We start from the raw sequence: 10,661 nt of genomic DNA on the forward strand, positions 1-10,661 counted from the left end.
TATATGTGTGAAAAAGTTCAGTAAAAAAGTTACTATGAGATATGTTGTATTAAATATCTAGTTGAAATGATAAGTAGGTTAAAAAAAAAAGAAGAAGCATGAGAAAGAATTACCAAAAGAGAGAGAGAAAAGTTGTATCTAAGAAATACATAGGTCATGAAGCAACACCAGGAGCTTAGTATACTGTTTTCCCCATGGTGTTGGGGTTTTACTGTTTTATGAGGGCCCTGGGATTGTTGTCCTCTTGTTCTTCTAGCTTATCTTCTGGGGAAGGGGGTTGCCACATTGTTTTTCAGTCAATCCTACTTGGGTGGATTTGCCCTGCCCCCTATCAAGGGGCTGGGCTCCATGGAAACTGTTTTTTTTGGCTTTTGTTCTTTGGAGGCTTTTGTTCTTTGGAGGCTTTTGTTCTCTGGCAGTTTTTCACACCTTTTCAGAGGGTCAGAACAAGTAAACTGTCCACAATCAGACCTCTTCCTTAGAGGAGAGAAACCACAGTCTGCTCTTCTCTGAATCCTCCAGAACACACAGTCTCCCCCTTTGTAAGTGCTGCTAAAAACTGTAGCCTCCCACAGGTGGTGCATGTCCCCCAGAGATCCTCCAGTGGTGGACTCTGATGCCCACTTGTCTCTGCTCCCTCATGTGCTACCAAAACCATGAGCAATCCCAGTCTGGGTGACCCTGGTCCTGGTGGCAGCAAGCCCCACCTTTGTGGGCGCAAGTCCAAGCCAGGTCCTCTCAGGTATGGGCAGTGGCAGCAGTGCTAGTGGCTTCCAGCCCCAGGACCATGGACTCAAATCTGAGCCAGGTCCTCTCAGGTGTGGGCAGCCGCTACTGCCAGCCCTGGAACTGCAGGCTTAGGTCCACCTTTGCCCCATTAAGCCCCTGTGTTCTCTTTGAGTGCTGTTATCCATCCCTTCCCATCCTGCCACCACCAATCTCCAGGCACAGGACACTTTTGCACTGGGGTATTACTTTCCAATGGCTAGATTCTGGTAACTCCATCCCCTTTCTGTTTGTCCTCCAATATCTGTCCATGCAATCACAACTCTGTCTTTCAAACTTCTCAACTGATTATCCTCTGCCCCCATAGAGATCCATACATGTATAATCTTATATCTCAGGTTGATTTTATGGGTGTTCATAGTAGCTTGGTAGGTTTCTAGCTAAATTCAGGGGACCAGTTGAAATGGAGTCCCCCACTCCTCCACCATCTTGGGAAACCTCAGCAAAAGTGGTTTTAAAAGAAATGTTTATAGCAATTCCTCCTACCTCAAGAAACAAGAAAAATCTCAAATAATCTAACTTTATACGTAAAACAACTAAAAAATTAAGAACAAAGCACAGAGTTAGTAGAAGGAAATAAATAATAAAGATCAGAGCAGATATAAATGAAATAGAGATAAAAATTTAAAAAAAAAGGTCAATGAAACTAGGGTCTGGTTCTTTGATAACCATGGGGAAAAGAGAGAGGGCTCAAATAAACAAAATTTCAAATAAGAAATTATAACTGGATATCATATAAATACAAAGGATTATAAGACTACTATGAACAATTGCCTGCCAACAAATTGGACAACACAGAAAAACTGGGCAAATTCCCAGAAACACATCATTTTCCAAGACCAAACAAAGAAGAAATAGAAAATATGAACAGATAAATTACTAGTAAGGAGATCAGGTCAGTTATCAAAAACCTCCCCTTTAACAATAGTCCAAGACCAGATGGTTTCATTAGTGAATTCTACCAAACATTGAAAGATTTAATGTTTATCCTTCTCAAAAATCTTTCAAAAAAATTGAAGAGAAGGGAATGCTTCCAAACTCATTTTATGAGGCCAACATTACTCTAATAGCAGAATCACACAAGGATACCACAAAAAAAGAAAATTACAAGCTAATACTCTTAATGACTACAGATAAAAAACTAATCAATAAAATATTAGCAGAATGAACTGGACAACATTAAAAAGATGATGCACAATGATCAATTGGGATTTATTCCAGGGATTCAAGAATAGTTCAACATTTGTAAATAAAAAAATGTAACATATCACATTAACATCTAGAAGGATAAAAATCATATGGTCATCTCGATAGATGCAGAAAAAACATTTGACAAAATTCAACATCAATTTATGATAAAAATTCAATGAAAAGGAAATAGAAGGGTCACACTTCACCATAATGTAAGCTACATATGACAACTCCCCAGCTAATATCCCAAAAGTGAAAAGCTGAAAGAGTTTCCTATAAGATCAAGTACAGGACAAGGATGCTCACTCTGTCAGTTTTATTCCAAAAAATATTGGAAGTCCTATCCAGGGACAATTAGACTAGGAGGTGAAAGATCAATACACTGAAAACTATAACACCTTTATGAAGGAAACTGAATAAGATATAAATAAATGGAAATGTATTCCATGCTCATGGATTGAAAGAATCAATATTGTTAAAAATGTTCAAACTACCCAAAGAAATCTATAGATTCAATGCAATCCTTATCAAATTTCCAATGTCATTTTTCACAAGATTAGAGCCAATAATACAAAAATTTGTATGGAATCACAAAAGACCCCAGATAGCCAAAGCAATCTTGAGAAAGAAAAAATAAAGGTGGGTTATCAAGTTTCCTGAATTCAAACTATATTACAAAGCTATAGTACACTAAACCAGTATGGTATTGGCATGAAACACACACACAAAGATCTGTTCCATTGGCTGAGAGACTAGAAATAAACCCACTCATACACGGGTCATTAATTTACAACAAAGAGTCAAGAACATACAATAAAGAAAGGACATTTCTTCAAAGAATGGTATTGGAAAAACTAAATCCACATGCAAAATAATGAAACTGAACCACTGTCTTATACCAAACACAAAATTAACCTAATACGGATTAGAGAACTGAATGTAAGACCTGATCCCATAAAATTCATAGAAGAAAACAGGTAGTGAGCTCCTTGACAATGGTCTTAGTGATGTTTTTGTGGATCTGACTTCAAAGTTAAGGGAAACAAAGCAAAAATAAAAACTAGGACTACATCAAACTAAAAAGTTTTGCCCAATGTTGAAGAGCTTATTGCCAATGTTCTCCTCTAGGATTTTGATGGATTCCTGTCTAACATTGAGGTCTTTCATCCATTTTGAGTTTATCTTTCTGTACAGTATAAGAGAATGGTTGAGTTTCATTCTTCTATACATAGCACAGCAACTTCTTTCAAGACACATCTCCAAAGGCAAAGGAAACAAAAGCAAAAATGAACTTTTGGAACTTCATCAAGATAAAAAGCTTCTGCACAGTGAAGGAAACAGTCAGCAAAGCAAAGAGGCAACCTACAGAATGGAAGAAGATATTCACAAATGACACTACAGACAAAGGGCTTATAACCAAGATCTATAAAGAACTTCTCAAACGCAACACCCAAAAATCAGATGATGAGGTCAAAAAATGGGCAGAAGGCATGAACAGACACTTCTCCAATGAAGACATATAAATAGTTAACGGGCACATGAAAAAAAATGTTCATCATAATTAGCCATCAGGAAAATTAAAATCAAAACCACATTGAGATAAAACCTTATACCAGTTAGAATGGCAAAGAAACAACAAATGTTGGGGAGGATGTGGAGAAAGGGAAACCCTCTTACTCTGTTCATGGGAATGCATGTTGGTGCAGCCAACTTGGAAAACAGTGTGGAGATTCCTCAAAATACTAAAAATAGAGCTACCCTATGACCCTGAAATTGCACTACTGAGTATTTACCCCAAAAATACAGATGTAGTGTACCCCAATGTTCATAGCAGCAATGTCCACAGTAGCCAAACTTTGGAAAGAGTCACGATGCCCTTCAACAGATGAATGGATAAAGAAGATATGGTCCATATATACAATGGAATATTACTCAGCCATCAGAACGGATGCATACTCAATTTTTGCACCAACATGGATGGGACTGGAAATATTATGGTGAGTGAAATAAATCAGGTAGAGAAAGTCCATTATCATATGGTTTTGCTTACTTGTGGAACATAAGGGATAACATGGAGGACATTAGGAGAAGGAAAGGAAAAGTGAATTTGGGGAAATCAGAGTGGGAGGTGAACCATGAGAGACTGTGGGCTCTGAGAAGCAAACTAAAAGTTTTAGAGGGGATGGCGGTGGGGGAATGGGTGATCCTGGTGGTGGGTGATTAATGAAGGCACGTATTGCATGGAGCACTGGGTGTAGTGCATAAACAATGAATCCTGGAACACTGAAAAAAATAAAATAAAAATTAAAAAATAAAGTCCTTTTTTAAAAATTTTTAAATTAATTTTTTTTAAGGCAAGGTGCACCCTGGAATGCTTCTGAGTAATCTGAAGTCACTACCAAAAAGAAAGAAAAAAGAAAAAAGAGAGAGAGAGAGAAACAGAGAGACAGAAAAAAAGGAGAAGACCCAACCAGAATGGGCCCCAAAGGTAAGATTTATAAGGTATACAAACAAAAACAGACAAAAAGACCGACAAAACCCAGCCAAAAAGAACCCCAAGTATAAGATTCATATAATACAAGAACAAAAACAAATATGCAGAAGCAATGACAGAAGAAAAAGATGGAGGGTGGTTATAAATCCTTGATGTCAACAAGGAAGGTTATTTTGAGTCCTCTTGGGTGTATCTTGATATCTTTATTAAAGGACTCAACTTTCCAGAGATAAAGGGATATTAAAACTGGTTTATATATAGGGGTAGTATTGATTAGGGAAAGAGGATTACCTCAAAGCTTATATTTATATGTATATTAAAAAAAAGGACAGAAAAAGAAAAACACATGTATACGTATGAAAAAAGTTCAAGTTAAAAGGTTATTATGGAATATGTTTTATTAAACCTCTAGTTGTAATGGTAAGTAGGATAAAAAATAAAAAGAACAAGAATAGTGAGAATGAATTAAAACTAAAAGTTGTATCTATGAAATATACAGGTTTTAGGGCAACACCAGGAGCTTAATATATTGTTTACCCCTGACACTGGGGTTTTACAGTTTTATGGGGACACTGTGGTGGTTGTCCTCTCATTCTTTTGTCTGGCTTTCTGTGGGAGGGGCCTGCAGCATTGTTTCTCAGTCAGTCTTGCTTGGGTTGAGTCCTCCTGTCCCCTCTCAAGCTCCCTTTGGTGGCTTTTTGCACTTTTTTGCTATTGTTCTCTGGAGGTTTTTTTTTTTTTTTCCCTTTGGTGGCTTTTTGCACTTTTTGGAGGTTTAGTGGAAAGCAAACTGCACCCACACCTCAGTGTCAGAGAGAAGCCTCAGTCTGCTCCCCTCTAGGTGGTTCAGAACACACAGACTCCCCCTCTGCAAACTCTGATGAGCCATGCAACCTTCCACAGGCAGAGCAGGTCCCCAGCCACTCTCTCAGGGGTCACCCAAAGTGCCCACTTGTCTCTACACTCCCGTGCCACTAAAACTGCAAGCGATATTGGCCCAGGGAGGCCTGTTCTGGTGGCTACCTTTGCCAGAACTGCTGTCTGGAGTCCAGACCTCAGGATGCCATCTCAGGGAGATAGAATGAGTTCCTTTAGGCCCAGGCTGGGAGAGTCCAGATGCTTGGCTGGTCCTAGAGACCTCCAGCTAGCGCCCACATGGAGTTTTCTCAGGTGCAGGCGGGGAGTGGGTCAGACCCCAGTCATGCAGTGCGCAAAAGTTCTAGAGAGCAAAGGCTGGTGCCATCACCAGAGTTCCTCATGCGGGGGCAGGAGTGTGCCCAGCTGAGCCATGGTGCAAGCCACACAACCCTGGGGACTTCACCATACTCTCTCTGGCATGGGTGATTGCCGGTGGTGGCCATCCTAGGACCGTGGGTTTAGGCCCATGCCTGTGACCACCCGATTCCACCAGTTGCCCCTTTAGATCTTTTGCTCTTTTTGAGTGCTTTTAACCAGACTCTAAGTTAATGTTTGTCCCCAATCACAGGGCACTTTCATATTGGGGTATTACTTTCCAGTGGGTCACTTCTGTTGTCTCTCTCCCCCTTCTGTTTATCCTCTGATATCAGCCTGATTGTTCCCACTCTGTTTTTCCTCTCCACTGGTGTCTTCTGCCCCCATAGAGATCCAGAAGTGTATAATCCAACATCTCAGGCTGATTTCATGGGTGTTCAAGAGTGTTCTGGTAGGTAATTAGCTCACTTAGGGGACCAGTTGAAACAAGGTCTCCTACTTCTCCATCTTTCTCCTCCTCTCTGAGGAAGTTCTAAAGGAAAATCAAGCAAACAAAAAAAAACTAAAATGTTTCTGCACAGTGAAGGAAAATATTATCCAAAAAAAAAAAAAAAAAAGAAAAGAAAAGAAAAGAAAAGAAAAGGCACTCTGCTAAATGAGAGGAGATACTTGTAAGTAACATATTCAATGGGGGTAAATACACAGAATATATAAAGAACTCCTACAACTGAACAACATGAAAAAACAGCCCAGTTAATAAATAGTCAGAGGATCTGAATAGACATTTTTCCAAAGAAGACATACAGATGGCTAATAAGCAAATGAAAACATGTTCAACATCAGTAATTATTGAGGAAATGCAAATCACAACCACAAGGAGATATCACCTCACACCTCTTAGAATGACTATCATCAAGGGCACCTCAGTGGCTCAGTTGGTTCAGTGTCTGACTCCTGATTTTGGCTTAGGATCACAGGATCGAACTCCTTGCTGGGCTCCAGGCTCCCCACTCAGGAGGGAGACTGTTGAGGATTTCCTCTCCCTGCTCTGCCTTTCCCCAACTCTTGGGGAAAAAAAAAAAAAAAAAGAATGGCTATCTATCATCAAAAAGACAAGAAATAAGGTGTTGGAGAGTATGTGGGAAAAAGGAACACTTGAGCATTATTGGTAGGAATGTAAATTGGTGCATACACTATGGAAAACAGTATGGAGATTCCTCAAAATTTAGCAGTAGAATTGCCATGTGATTCAGCTATTCTACATCTGGGTATTTATCCAAATAATATGAAAACATTAATTCAAATAGATATATGCACCATGATGGTCATAATCACTATTTACAATAAGTCATATATGGAAAAAAATGTAAATGTCCGTCGGTGGAGGAATGGATAAATGTATGGCATGTATACACAATGGAATACTCTTCAGTCATTAAAAGAATGAAATCCTGCCATTTGTGACAACATGGATGGACCTTAAAAGTATTATATTAAGTGAAATAAACAGAAGGAAAAAGTAAAAAAAGTAAAAAAAACCACAGTATTTCACTCATAGGTGGAATATGACAAAAGAAACGGAAGAAACAGAACAAAAAACAAACTCACAGACAAAAAGAACATGTTAGTCGTTATCAGAAGGGAAACCCATTGAGAGGTGGGTAAAATGAAGAAGGGGTGTCAAATTTATTTTGGTAAATTGTAACTAGACTTTTAGAGGTAGTAAGTTTGTAATGAATGCACATGTTGTATTATAATGTTGTATACCTAAACTTATGTAATGATATATACCAATTTTAGTTCAAAAATAAATAGACAGATGCTATATAGATAGGCAGGCAGACAGATTGGGTAGAAATAGGAATAATGATCAGGGTAGCAGGACCAACTATTGATAACACAGAGTGTGTCCAAATTAAAAGTGTGGATAGCATGAATATTTGTTGTTTGGTTTAGTTCTCAGTCCCCAAGTTTGGAACTAGGGTAGGTTCTTAATGGTGGGGATAATGACTCTCCTACTCTTCCTTTCCAAGGGATATTTGGTAACCTGGAGATATTTTTGTTGTTATAGCTGGGAGAGGATACTACTAATATCTAATAGCTAGGTACCAAAGATGCTGTTAAACATCCTCTAATGTACCGGATTTTACCCCACAAGAAAAATGTCAATAGTGCTGAGGTTGAGATGGCCTGGGTCCAGGGAATAGTTCTATTCAACATCTTCTTATATATGGAAGGGTTTTCCCCCACTGTATTATGGTTCTTTTTTTATTCCTGATTCTTGACACGTTCTGGGTGTTATTTGTTTAGTGGATTATTTATTGAATTACTAATATACATGGTCACTGTGGCTCAACTTGAATTTTTCTTCATAAAATGTAGTTTTCTTTATAAAATGATACATGCATAAAATTCAATTTGGCAATGTTGAATTCTGAAGACCCTGCTTGCATGTGACCTAGTGCACTGAAAAGAGCCACACTAGAACCCTTTCTCTCCATTTTCTCCTTTCCCACCATTGGCAACTGCTGGGAGTTGATGGGAAGAGGGGTGTAGTTCACACCATGCTAACAAAAGAATGGTCTCAATTTTGGAGTCTTTTGGATCAAACCTTTGTTTTTACCTTAGAAGTTCCATTTGGACACATCAGCACACAAGTGTTGTCCAATATACATCAGCTGTGTTTCTCTCTATATGCATAACTATGGAGTCCATTCCAGCACCACAGTGCCCACACCTTGGGGTAGGATAACCTCATCTGCAGCAGTGGCCAGATTGGAACACAGCAAGGCCCTTGGAGGTAGTATGGAAGGCTCTTTCCCCACCTGTGTTCTTGATTCCACTCATTCCATTCTTGAAGTGCTTGCTGGGGTATCTCTGAGCCACAGGGATAGGAGCCCATGCCTGATGAAGACAGAAGAGATTAAGGCAATGCCAAAAAATTAATATGTCATGAGAAGCAGTGCTTTATACTTTTCCATGTACAATCTCATGAAATCCTGAAAACCATCTATATTATATCTCTATTTTCCCAATGAGGAAACAGAACTCAGAAGGGTTAAATAAGAATCAAGATTATCTGTCTAGCAAACAATAGTTGGGGCCAAACCTACAGGCCCTTTCTGTTTACCTGTCCCAGGTGTGGGGTTCCTTGGCACTGGTTTCCTGGCTGAATTTAGAGTGAGTCAGTTTTGGTCATCTTCACTCTATTTTTTTGTACTGGTAAAATCAGTTTCATGAGCCCTGAGAAATTTACTATAAAAATTCTCAATTTTATCTGTAACCCAAAACTGCTGGTCTGGTCTTCCCATGAGAAATTAACAGAAAATAAGAAGACTGTGCAAGAGATAAAAAGATGTTTCTACAAATAATGTGAAAGCTGTGTTACAAACTGAGTCTTTATTATGAATTTCAGACACAGTATCCTTGGGGGAGATTCTTTTCATTTTTCCCTCTCCTTCTTTCTCAAATTTAGTGAAGGGAAGGGAAGGAATGAAAGAGGAGTGAGGGTGGTATTAAACAGGAGTTTGAACTGCAGGATCCCCTAGCTGCTAGAATGAGCTAAGGGATAAGATGCTCTTTACCTATTCCAATGCAATTATAGCTCAAGAACATCACCTTAACATTGAGCTTACATAACAGGGAAGCTCTGAACATTGGACTCAGCAATGGAAAGCTGTCTCAAGCCAGGGAAAATACATACAGCTCTGAGAGAAAGATCAAGTAGCATTTATAATTTAATGCTGAAAACACGCTAAGCAGCAAACACTTTGTTTTTCATATGGTTTGAAATACATGGCTTTCAAGCACATTTTAGTAGGGATTAACATTTTAAATATTTCCTTGTAACATGAAAGAACACAGGGCCATTTTAAACATTTTTTTAAAATTTATTTATTTTTTAAATTTCTTTTCAGTGTTCCAGAATTCATTGTTTACGCACCACACCCAGTGCTCCATGTAATACATGAGCTCCATAATACCCACCACCAGGCTCACGCAACCACCTACTCCCCACCCCTCCAAAGCCCTCAATTGGTTTTTCTTTTTTTTTAAATTTTATTTATTTTATTTTATTTTTTTTTAAATTATTTTGTTTTAATTTTATTTTTTATAAACATATATTTTTTTCCCCAGGGATACAGGTCTGTGAATCGCCAGGATTACACACTTCAACGCACTCACCATAGCACATACCCTCCCCAATGTCCATAATAACCCCACCCCCCTCTCCCAACCCCCCTCCCCCCAGCAACCCTCAGTTTGTTTTGTGAGATTAAGAGTCACTTATGGTTTATCTCCCTCCCAATCCCATCTTGCTTCATTTACTCTTCTCCTATTCCCTTAACCCCCATGTTGCATCTCCTCTCCCTCATATCAGGGAGATCATATGATAGTTGTCTTTCTCTGATTGACTTATTTCGCTAAGCATGATACCCTCTAGTTCCATCCACATCGTTGCAAATGGCAACATTCATTTCTTTTGATGGCTGCATAGTATTCCATTGTGTATATATACCACATCTTCTTTATCCATTCGTCTGTTGATGGACATCTAGGTTCTTTCCATAGTTTGGCTATTGTAGACATTGCTGCTATAAACATTTGGGTGCATGTGCCCCTTTGGATGACTATGTTTGTATCTTTAGGGTAAATACCCAGCAGTGCAATTTCTGGGTCATAGGGTAGTTCTATTTTCAACATTTTGAGGAACCTCCCTGCTGTTTTCCAGAGTGGTTGCACCAGCTTGCATTCCCACCGACAGTGTAGGAGGGTTCCCCTTTCTCCGCATCCTCGCCAGCATCTGTCATTTCCGGACTTGTTAATTTTAGCCATTCTGACTGGTGTGAGGTGGTATCTCATTGTGGTTTTGACTTGTATTTCCCTGATGCTGAGTGATATGAAGGACTTTTTCATGTGTCTGTTGGCCATCTGGATGTCTTCTTTGCAGCAATGT

The sequence above is a fragment of the Lontra canadensis genome, unplaced genomic scaffold (assembly GCF_010015895.1).
Source record: "Lontra canadensis isolate GAN:19392208 unplaced genomic scaffold, GSC_riverotter_1.0 scaffold135, whole genome shotgun sequence".
NCBI lineage: Eukaryota > Metazoa > Chordata > Mammalia > Carnivora > Mustelidae > Lontra > Lontra canadensis.